Source organism: Sus scrofa, chromosome 2 (genome assembly GCF_000003025.6).
Source record: "Sus scrofa isolate TJ Tabasco breed Duroc chromosome 2, Sscrofa11.1, whole genome shotgun sequence".
Classification (NCBI taxonomy): domain Eukaryota; kingdom Metazoa; phylum Chordata; class Mammalia; order Artiodactyla; family Suidae; genus Sus; species Sus scrofa.
This window is the reverse complement of record NC_010444.4, coordinates 54,320,774-54,333,637: the sequence shown is the minus strand read 5'-3', so window position 1 is coordinate 54,333,637 and position 12,864 is coordinate 54,320,774. Positions and strand designations below refer to the sequence as shown.

At 34.8% G+C, this 12,864-nt stretch overlaps 1 pseudogene; it reads right to left on the bottom strand.

The window, feature by feature from the left end:
• On the bottom strand, positions 6,761–7,671 carry LOC110259742 (annotated as a pseudogene).

Sequence of the window (12,864 nt, the reverse complement as noted above, 5' to 3'; positions counted from 1 at the left end):
AAGTCTTTGTGTAAAAGTAAAAATCAGTGTTGTTTATGTAATATATAATAAATATTTTAGTAATCCCTGAAAATATCTTTCATCTAAAAGATTCAGTTTAAAAAACTGTAAAAATTATGTGACGTTATATAGCGAAGGTCTTTTAACATTTAATTTTCTTCTGGTATTCTCTTTCTTTGCCTTCAGAGGAGTCACCTTCAAGGGTTTTGCATTCTCTAAGGTCAGATGAGTAATAAAGTGAGGAAGCCTTTGCTACAGGATTGTAATTCCCATCTCCTGATGCTACAAGTTCCATTAGGATAAGACATCTCAGAGTTCCCGTCGTGGCACAGTGGTTAACGAATCCGACTAGGAACCATGAGGTTGCGGGTTCGATCCCTGCCCTTGCTCAGTGGGTCAAGGCTCTGGCGTTGCCGTGAGCTGTGGTGTAGGTCACAGACGCGGCTCGGATCCTGCGTTGCTGTGGCTCTGGCGTAGGCTGGCAGCTACAGCTCCGATTCGACCCCTAGCCCGGGAACCTCCATATGCCGCAGGAGCGGCCCAAGAAATGGCAAAAAGGACAAAAAAAAAAAAAAAAAAGAGGATAAGACATCTCAAAGTAGACTAAAATATACAAAATTCTAATCAAGACTGATGGTCATTAATAGGGCTAGGTGGTTAACATTTAATTTGTTTTTCATTTCACATATTACTTTTACATTTACTTTTTTGATTATTTTAGTCATAACAAATCCTTCATGAAGTTACTCATTTATTATTTAGTAAAGCCTTAGTTATATTCAAATATATATATATATATATATATATATATATATAAAGATGGAATTTGACCCATTTTTCTAGACTACGGAATACTCCTATTTATTTATCATGATATTCTACTAAAAATATTAACCACAAGCAATTTTTTTGTATTTTATTTTCTTTTTATGGCTGCACCTGTGGCATGTGGAATTTCCTTGGCTAGGGTGACCTACGCCACTGTTGCAGCCACACCAGATCCTTATCCCACTGAGCAAGGCCAGGGATCAAACCTGCATCCTCGCAGACACCATATCATGTTCTTAACCCACTGAGCCACAACGTGAACTCCTCCAGATGCAATTTTAACAATATTAATTTATTTATTGATTAAAGACAATGAGAGAATTCTAAGGACAGCAATAGAAAAACCAAGAGTCGTGTACAAGTTAACTCCTATAAGACTATCAGCTGATTTTTCATCTTTCATGACCTACGATGATGTTAGCTGTTTTTCATGTATTCTTTTTATTATGATGGGATATGTGGGGATATTTTATATGTATATAAAATGTATACTTCCATTTATTGATGAAACTATTTAATATATTAATGAAACTATTTAATATAGTTTTGGAAGTCATACAACAGCAATCGAAAAATAAATAAATAAAAGTAATCCAAGCTGGAAGGAATTCCTTCACATGTACTCATGAACAACTAAGTGAAAATGTTTTTAATCTCTTCTATAATATCACCTTTGGCTTTTTTCATTTTTTGGGGGGGTGCAACTTTTGGAATATGGAAGTTCCCAGACTTGGGGTAGAATCAGAACAGCATCTGCCAGTCTACAACATAGCCACAGTTGCCAGTCCATAATATAGCCACAGCTGCAGAATCCAAGCCACTTCTGCAACCTATACCATAGCTCACAGCAATGCTGGATCCTTAACTGACTGAGTGAGGCCAGGTATTGAAACTGTGTCCTCATGGAAACTAGTCAGGTTCCTTATTTCTGAGTCACAATGAGAACTCCCAATGTTTGGCTTTTTGAAATTAACCTATGCTGTTTTAATTAAAAGCTTTTATATTTGAAGATATATTTTATATTTGATATATATTTTATATTTGATATATATTTTATATTTGAAGATATATTTGAAAATATAAAGCAGAATCTTAACATAAATATTTCTAAGAATGTTTTTTTTTCAGACTGAAAAGTTTTTTGAGGGCTATCCACTTGTTAAAAAGGGACCATCTATTTGCAACAGAGGATCTTTTACCTAGTGGCATATTCAGAAAATTCAAAACATTCCAAAGGAAAGATTTTGATAAATGAGATGTGATAATGACACTATTTAATTGGCATAAATTATTCAAATATAATCCCAAACTTTGATCTCAGTTTATTACCTAAAACAAGAATTTTGCTCAATAAATTAGGAGGATCCGCTTCAATTTCCATCATATTTCTTGAATTAAATATTCATTTTATGAATTTCTTAATTGAACATTTTATTTATTTATTTCTAAGAATGTATATAATAGTGCTGAAGAGTGGGGAATTATGGAATCAAAATCAGAAAGGAACGTATTCTGAATCACAGCAGAGATTTCAGATGGCCTCAGGTGTATGTAAAACCCAGTGCTGAGGAAGAAAAACACCACACGGATGTAGAGAGACACAGGTAGAAAGGATTTTTTTTACTCTCTGCTCCACTTTGAAACTTGAACATCTCTTTCTCTCACTGTTATGGCCTATGACCACAAAGTGACAATCTGGCGGTCCCTCCACTCCTCTGTGATCATGAACCCTCAGTCTAAACAAGATGCCACTGTTCTTCATACTATCCTGCCCTGACCATTTCAGCAATGAAATTGTAATTCCTGCCTTTGTGATAGAAATTTGTGGTGACACCTTTACCTTCCTTATTATGTCTTATATTTGCAAATTTTCTACTGTAAGTTTCCAACAAGAAGAGAGTGAAGAGGAGTTCCCATCATAGCTCAGTGGTTAATGAATCTGACTAGGGATCATGAGGTTGCAGATTTGATCCCTGGCCTCTCTTGGTGGGTTAAGGATCTGGCATTGCTGGGAGCTGTGGCGTAGTTTGCAGACAAGGCTTTGTTGCTGTCTTTGGTATAGGCTGGCAGCTACAGCTCTGATTAGACACCTAGCCTGGGAACCTCCATATGCAGTGGGTGTGGCCCTAGAAAAGACAAAAAAAAAAAAAGAGTGAAGAAAAGTTTTCCACTTAAGTGCCTCACAGTATTGTGGTGAAAGCCTTTGTCAGCTGATGCTATATATGTAAAGCCAAATTCCAACTTACTTATCACTGGTAAATTCTGTATTCTATTCATTTGTTCCTGTTTTCTTGAACACTTTCTTCCATTTTCTAAGAAACCAGCAGACAAAAGAGTCTGTAAGAAAATGTGTGAAAAATAACATTTTAATCAAGAAAATTATGATAAAATATTTCAAGATATTCCTATATTGATTGTATAAGTTGGAAATGCTTCAGATTTACTTTCTTTTTTTTTTTTTCTTTTTAATATTTTCTAGGGCCAGACCTGTGGCATATGGCAGTTTCCCGGCTAGGGATCGAATCGGAGCTATAGCCACTGGCCTACAGCCAGAGCCACAGCAACATAGGATCCGAGCCACGTCTGTGGCCTACACCACAGCTCACAGCAACGCCAGATCCTTAACCCCCTTAGCGAAGTCAGGGATTGAACCTGCAACCTCATGTTTCCTAGTCAGATTCGTTAAACACTGAGCCATGACAGGAACTCCAAATTTACTTGCTTGATTATGCCCTGTGGCATATCAAATTTCCCGGGCTAGGGTGAACTTCCCCACAGCTTGAAACAACACTGGATCCTAAACACAAAGAGGAAGGCCAGGGATCAAAATTGCATCCTCACAGAAAACGTGAACTCCTCTTGATACAATTTTAATTTTCCCCCTTTTTGATTTGTACACAATTGATAATAATACTTATAATCCTGATATTTTCTAGACTAATTTTACTACTCAAGCAATTTCGAGGGAAAATATGCAAAATTAAACAAACCTAGCCATATTTCTAAAAGGTATTAAAGTTAATAATGTTGTTTATAACTATTACATGACTATCACAGTCATAAAGGACAGGATTTTTTTGTAAATTATGTACAAAACATTGCAGACAGTACTGTAACACCTGAGGCAAATGTCCTTTGCATGTCTAATAGTCTCTTTTATTGTAAATTTAGATTCATTTGAATATGAAGATGCTAAGATCCTTCAGAAGTAGCTATCACATTTGGAGTTGGTGCTTCTGATAATATGGTTCCACACTATAAGCCCTTGAAAGAGGAAGCAGCCTATCATCTAGGCTAGGCTTATATGGTATTTCAAATTTCGAACACTTATACACTGGTAATTTCTAAAAATACATGATATTTTTTCATTTGTGTACATGTTGAACACATGAACAAGTCTCCCGAGAGATCAAGAAACGGATTTTCATTGCTTCTTATTTCTTGGGAAAGGGGGTAGTAAAAAAGAGGAGTGATCACAAATAGAAATGCTACATTTTTAAATTCTCATAAATAGCAGTCAAAGCAAACCTAGAAAAAAAGAGATCTAAGGATGTTGTGATAAGAAGATGTTGAACACATCTCTCCCCAAGAACACATCAAAAAATTCATCCACATGTGGCACAACATTTGCTGAAAACAAACTGGAGAATGACAGAAAGGTTCTTCTACAACCAAGGGTATAAAGAAATATCCACACTTAATCAAGTAGGAAAGGAGGTGATGTGATTAGATTGGGATCTGCATTCCTAGTAGAGGAATGGGATATCAGAGACACTCCCTGGAAAGTGCAGGGTTGAACCACATACTGGGCACCCTATCCCTGATAACTGAAACTGTGAAATCAAATACCCATTGTTTGATGGTTCCAGAATTTCAGTTTTGTAAGATGAAAAGATTCTGGAGATAGATGTTGGTAATGGCTTCACAACAGTATGAATGTACTTCATGCTACACAACTGTGCACTTTAAATTGTTAATATGGTAAATTTTATGTTATCTATATTTTACTTCAATTTAAAAAAATAAAGAGTAGAGTAAAAGATATTCTGGTTACACAATTATATATCAGTAGAAATTTATTTAACCAAACGACTCCCTCTCTGTTTTTAACAACTGCAAGAGAACAAAGGCAAATGGCAAGAGAAATTATGGATATATAAATAAATTTAAATGTACTAGGTCAATATAGTCAATCTTCTTGCCTGAGATGAAAGAGTAAAAGTAGACCCTTATGCATGTTATGACAACCCCACACAGTCATTACAAATCACTGGTCCCTTCGTAAACCTCTCTATAACAATGATGTCTGGATATTTCCTTCTAAAAAAAAAAGATGTGTGCATGTGTGTGTGTGTGTGTTTACAGGAGAGAGGAATGGAAATTTAAAACCTTAAAAAATAAGCTTAATAGAAAGCTTTGAATTTTTCTCAGAATATAAACTCTTCAGCCTCGTAGAATATTTAAGTGTGTTTCACCAAGTATGAATTATACAGTCCACATTCTTGGACCATGATTAATTAATACAGAAAAATAATCAGAATGTAGACATAGCACAAAGCCTCAACCAAAGATGAACGGATAATGGAACTGTGGATTACATACAAAGAAAAATTATTAGCTTTAAATAGGAAGACTATTCTAACATATGCTTTAGGATGGATGAAACGAGCACATTATACTAAGTGAAATAAGCCATTCACAAAAAGACAAATACTCTATGATTCCACTTGTATGAATTACTCAGAGTAATTAAATCCATAGGGACAAAGCATAGAATGATACGGCAGCATATTTTGGCTATTTTAAGATGTATTTAAGTAATATACTCATTTATTTTTTGTCGCCGATGTGTCAAAATATATTTTCTGAAATTGTCATGTCTTCCACAACTTAATGAATTTATAAAATAGGTTTTTGGCTGTTGTCCGTTATACAAAATTCCTTAGACAATTTAATCCTGAGTATGTACAAAAGGTGTTATGAACCAAGTAGGCAAAAGCATATAGTAGTTTAGGAACAAAAAGTGTAGGAAAAATTATCCAAGATGAAGAAGTATTTATAAAAAATTAAGAGAAAATAGAGATATAATTTTATGTTATGATTTCCAAATAAACTGAAATTAATTTAATAATTGAAATAGGTTGACAATTAGACCACAAAATAGGGGTCATATCACAGAACTGCCAGACTTGATACCACACAACAGAAAAAAAAATAATAACATATAGAACATAAGAAAGAAACTTTTACCTTTAACCCAGCAACAAATGTTTCACCCTAAAATGGATCATTCATAATGGATTTGCTGATGTAATTGCAAAAAAGACAAAGACAAGGGAATTAAAGTCTACACTGTAACAGCAAATAAAAGGAAATTCCACTATCAATAATTAATTGATGCTAAAATCACAGGTCATTTCATTTATATTTTGTGGAATTTTTCTTTACTTTCCAGATATATAGTATATTGGTTTTCATTTCATATATATTATAGACTATTGTTTATTTTTGATTTTTACGTGTTTACAATTATGCAGCATATTATTTATATGCTTATTTCAAATTACACTGACTGACTTCAGATAAATTACATCCATATTTTACTTGCCAAGGATTCCTTGAAGCTATATTGATAACTTTAGTAGTTAAGGAATCACAAACCTATATAATCAAAAATTTGATTCTCATCAAATATCTTGGATCATATTCATTCATTAAAATAGAGTTGCTAATTTTATAGAGAATAAATTGAAAGGCTAATATAACACAGTGATTATACTTTAATTACACAGGTCATACTAGAATGATTTTGGAGTGAGCAATCTAATGCATAAAACCCAGAAAAAAGGTTATTTTATAGAAGGTTGGATCTCATTCAGTGACATTAAGATACAACTGAAGTAGATTTTTATTGTTTTCCAGAATAAAATGTTTAAAATACTAATCTCCTTACAGCTTCCTTTATCTGTGTGTTTCTAAGACTGTAGATGATAGGATTTAAAAATGAAGGAACTATGGTATAAAATGCAGAGAGAATCATGTCCTTGATAGTTTCTGATGTTACTGATGGCCTCAGGTACACAGAGATGATGGAACTGAGAAAGATAGACAACACAAGTATATGAGGGACACAGGTGGAAAAGGCTTTTCTTTGCTCCCTAATTGAAAACTTTAGCATAGCTCTAAGTATGTTAATATATGACACAGTAATGAAGATAAAGCAGATCCCACAAACCATAATGGCAGATAGAAGAAGTAAAATGAAGTTACTGGAGGTGTCAGAGCAGGAGATCCTCAGCAGAGAGGGGACATCACAAAAGAACTGATGGATCACATTGGACCGACAGAAGGTCAATTGGAATGTTTTACCTGTGTGCACACCTGAATAGGCAAGCCCACTGAGCAGGGAGACAAGTGTCATTTGGATACAGACTTTTCTGTTCATAATAATTGTATAATGGAGTGGCTGGCAGATGGCCACATAGCGGTCTTGAGCCGTAATGGTGAGGAACAGAATCTCCCATAGGCAAAGTAAATGACCAAGAATACCTGGGTGGCACAAGCAGCCACAGAAATGGTTCTGTTACCAGTGAGAAAATAGACACAGGCATTAGGTACAGTGACAGTAATGTAGCACATATCTAAAATAGACAGATTTCTGAGGAAGAAGTACATGGGTGTGTTAAGTTTCTGGTCAAGTGTGGTGGCAGTGACAATGAGAAGATTACCCAACAAGGTAGCCAAGTATATGAAAAGGAACAACATGGAGTGCAGGACCCTTAACTTCCATGTATCAGCAAAGCTTATGAGGAGAAATTTAGTCACCATGGTAGAATTGCTCATATTTTGGAAATGATGGTTGACCTGGAAAGTAAAAAAGAAAAAACAAAGGGTAAAATATGATATGCAACTTCCTTAAAAGATAATTAATGAAATTAAATATTTTATTTGAAAGTGGTTTGTATGTGGGGAAAGTCTGTGATTATTCTTTTGGGGATCTATTCAGCTTATGATCACTACTGTGTTTTTAACAAGTGCTAAGGATAGGGCTTGTCAATCCTATCCTCTGATTATAATATGTAGCTTTATCACTTTATTTAACAGCATCAATTATACATCAACATCAGTTATTTCATCAATTCATAGATGGCTAGACATAAAAATTTCAGAGTCGATTCTCAATGATAGTCTTTAAGATTATTTTATATTTTTTGTGTGTGTTTTATGCCATGTTCTGTTGGATAATGACACACAGTTGCAGTGTAGCTTAATGTTCTATAAAATGGTGATGGTGGATCAGCAGGAGTCCATAATTTCTTCAAATCCACCTTCAAAAATAAGCATACAAACTGAGATTAAGGAGTTCCACATTTTTGGGAGTTCCCAATGTGGCTCAATAGTAAAAACCCTGATTAGGACCCAAGAGGATGTGGGTTTGATTCCTAGCCATGCTCAGATGGTTAAGGATCTGGTGTTGCTGTGACATATGTTGTAGGTTTTTAGGTCACAGACGCAGCTTGGATCCTGCATTGCTGTGGTGGTAGCATAGGCTGTGAGCTGTAGTTCCGTTTTGCTCCCTAGCCTGTGATTTTCATATGCCATGGGAGAAGCTGCTCCCTGCCCCCCCCAAAAATTTCCCCACTTTTATTTTGAGCATCATTTTAAAGTATCTTTTCTAGAAATTTACTCTATTTATCTCAAAGTATTACTCAAAAATTTGGAGGAAAATAAAATTCATAGTATTTATTTCAAGAGACACTGGTCTAGATGAATTAAACTTTAGTAAAGAAAGTTTGTATACAGTAATGTGAAAAAAATAGAGACTAAATTTTACCAGTATACCATTTGCAATTCATTGTTCTACACTCCTATTCAACCTTAGGTAAATATTGTTAAATCTTGTATAGTAGAAGTTAAACAACTGTAACCGTATTTCTGTGTTTATCTTTTGAATGTAGTTTTCATCTTAGAAATTTAACTTCTTGGAGTTCCCGTCGTGGCAGAGTGGTTTACGAATCCGACTAGGAACCATGAGGTTGAGGGTTTGATCCCTGCCTTTGCTCAGTGGGTCAGGGTTCCGGCGTTGCCGTGAGCTGTGGTGTAGGTCGCAGAAGCGGCTTGGATCCTGCATTGCTGTGACTCTGGCGTAGGCTGGCAGCTGCAGCTCCGATTCGACCCCTAGCCCGGTAACCTCCATATGCCGCAGGAGCGGCCCAAGAAATGGCAAAAAAAAAAAAAAGAAATTTAACTTCTTATACAATCGCATGGCTATTTAAATTTATTATAAGATTCCATTGGTTTATTTTTGTTTTTAGTGTTATTATATCTAGGATATGGATCAAACAAGATGTTGCTATTTTTTATGTCAAAGATCATTCTGCTTAAGTTTTCCTGTAAGAGTTTTATAGTACCTGCCTTACATTTAGGTCTTAATTACATTCTGATTTTATTTTTGTGTACAGTGTTAGAGAGTGTTCTAATTTCATTCTTTTCCATGTAGCTGTCCAGTTTTCCCTGCAGCACTTATTGTAAAGACTTGTTCTTCCTCCACTGTATATTCTTATCTCCTTTGTCATAGACTAGTTGAAATGGGTTCATTTCTGGGGTTTCTATCCTGTTCCATTAAACTATATTTCTCATTTTGAGCCAGGACCATACTACTTCAATGCTAGTTTTTTGTTTGTTTGTTTTTTGTTTTGTTTTGTATTTTTAGTATAGCCTGATTCCTCCAGTTCCATTTTACTTTTTCAATATTACTTTCTCCTAATAAACTCAAAAGTTTTTGCACAGCACAGAAAAACACTAAAAATCGAAAAAACAAAAAGACAACACACAGAATGGGAGAAAATCTTTGCAAAAATGTAACAGAAAAGGGCCTAATACCCAAAATATACAAACAACTTACACAATTTAACAACAAAAAATGCAAACAACCCAACCGAAAAATTGGCAGAAACCTAAATAGACATTTCTCAAAAAAAAAACACCTTATGGATGGCCCACGGGCATGTGAGAAAAATGCTCAATATCACTAATTATTAAAGAAATGTAAATCAAAACTACAATCAATTACCCCTCATAGCAGTCAGAATGGCTGTCATTAAAAAGTCTACACATAACAAATGCTGCACAATGTTGGGGAAAAGGGAACTTCTCTACTGTTGATGGGAATGTAAATTGTTACAACCACTATGGAGATTCCTCAGGAAACTAAATATAGAACTACCATATGATCTGGCAATCCAACTCCTGGGCATATATTGAACACAATTTAATTTCATAAAAGATATATGCACAGCTATGTTCTTTGTGGCACTCTTTACAATAGCCAAGACCTGGAAACAATTTAAATATCCACCAACAGATGAAGGGATTAAAAAGACATGGTACACACATAAGGTGGAATACTACTCTGCCAGAAAAAGAACAAATAATGACATTAGCAGCAACATGAATGTACCTAGTGATGCTCATACTGAATGAAGACAGAAAGAGAAAAACAAACCACACGGCTTTGTTTACACGTGGATTCTAAAATATGGCACAACTGATCCTATCTACAATATAGAAACAGATCACAGACATGAGAGCAGACTTGAGGTTGCCAAGCAGGATGGGGGAGGAAGTGGGATAGACATGGATTTTGGGGTTAGGAAATGCAACTATTACATTTTGAATAGTTAAGCTATGAAGTCCTACTATATAGCATAGGGAAATATATCCAATCTCTTGGGTAGAACATGATGGAAGATAGTATGAGTAAAAAATGTGTATATATGCATTACTGGGTCACTTTGCTGTACAGCAGAATTTCACATAACACAGTAAATCAACTATAGCCCAATAACAGAATGGAAATTAATAGAAAATGAATTAAAAAATAACAAAAGTTTTCATAGTGGCTCAGTGGTAATGAACACAGCAAGTATCAATGAGGACATCTGTTTGATGCTTGGCCCCACACAGTGTGTTAAGGATCTGACAATGCCATAAGCTGTGCTGTAGGTCACAGCTGCGGTGCAGATCCCACATTCCTGGGCCTGCGGTGTAGGCCAGCAGCTGCAGTTCCAATTCAACTCCCAGCCTGGAACTTCCATATTCCACAGGTGCAGACTTAAAAAGCAAAATAAATAAATAAATAAATAAATAAATAAATAAATAAGATAAAGTTACTATTAGGAGTTGCCCTTGTGGTACAATGGGTTAAAAATCTTACTGTACCATGTCTGGTTACTGTGGAGGTGTAGTTTTGATCCCTGGCTTAACACAGTAGGTTACGGGATCTGGAATTGCTGCATCTACAGTGAAATTCAAGCTGTGGTTTGGATTCTGCCCCTGCCCTGGGAACTTCCAAATGCCATGGGTGGTACCATTTTAAAAAATAGAATTACTATGAATTTTGGTACTGATCACATGAAGTTTTTTTTTTTTTTTTAACATAACAAAAATCTGAAAATTTTACATTTTAATCATAACTTACTTATTATTTACCTTTATTTCTCCCTAACACATTATTACTATTTTAGCAGATTAAAAAATTATTAGTCAGTTGATTTACAGTTTTATCATTTTAACATCACATGTGCAAATTAGTAATACATGCTATAATTTGGTAAGTTTTCTATATAGAAAAATATTCTTAACACACAAAAAATAAGTATTTCCAATAATATGAACAATTACTAATGAAGACTTTGTCTCAATGCTTTTACCTACAGGTAGCTTAGGTTTTCAGCTAGAAAGTGGTTTGTCTTGGTCTTGTTGAATTTTTTTCATTGCTTTTTTCCCCATTCTCATTGTGATAATTTATTTTAAATGTATTATCTGTAATTTCTATTGTAATTTTAGCTCCAAAAATTATGTCATTTCTGAAATAGTTTTGAGTAATTATAGTTCTGCCAGAAGTCTATCTGGTTATTTCATCTATATTCCTTAAATGTTTCTTTCCTAAACATCATCTCACATTGTGAACCAAAATCTCCCCACCCAGAATCTACTTTTCTCATCTATTTTTTTCTAGAGCATATCATAAAATACATGTTTCTCCAAGTTTGTGTTATTCTTAGCAAGTATTTATATTTTACATTGTGCAGAAATATGAAATTTTAGTGCTTTTGCAAAATGTATACATAATCTTATATGATGTTACATTTTCCATTTTTCCCCTGTGTAAAATTAGATTGACCTTCTGAATCCCAAAATACATCCAGAACTTTTTATAATTTTGCTTACAGGTGCATGCATCATATTCTAAGATAACTGACTGCTAGCATTCTTCTCAATGCTGTTTTAGAGATAACTAGCTCCAAAAGGAATTATGTTTTTTATCAGTTACCTTAAATTAATAAATTTCATATAATTCAAAAATAGTAAAACTCATGCCAACATGAGAGAAGTATAAGTTGTGTTAATGTAGCTATAGATAGATAGATAGATAGATAGATAGATAGGTAGGTAGTCTTTTCTAGGGCTGCAGTGCAACATATGGAGGTTCCCAGGCTAGGGGTCTAATCGGAGCTGTAGCTGACGGCCTATGTATGCCACAGCCACAGCAACACAGGATCCAAGCTGCATCTGCAACCTGCACCACAGCTCACGGCAATCCTGGATCCTTAACCAACTGGGCAAGGCCAGGGATCGAACCCACAACCTCATGGTTCCTAGTCAGATTCATTAACCACTGAGCCATGATGGGAACTTCTAATCCAGCAGTAAAGTTTTTAAAGTGATCATCCACATCCATTTCAAAGTTATTCCAGACACTGGCATTTCAGTGAATGAAACAAACTGTTGCTTTATTTTAAGTACTTGATTCCAATAAGGATAAATTATAATTCTTAAAAACACAAATGAATACTTTTTAAAGCTCAGAAAATAATGACTGTAAAGAAAATATTAATAGAGAATCTACGACCCCACCATTTTCCAAAATATTAAGTGAGAAGGTAAGACATGCTTTTGAAATCTACAAGGCGACATAGAACTAAAGATACATTAAGTCACCAACTATTTTTCTTTCCTGTGGAAGTTAATAAA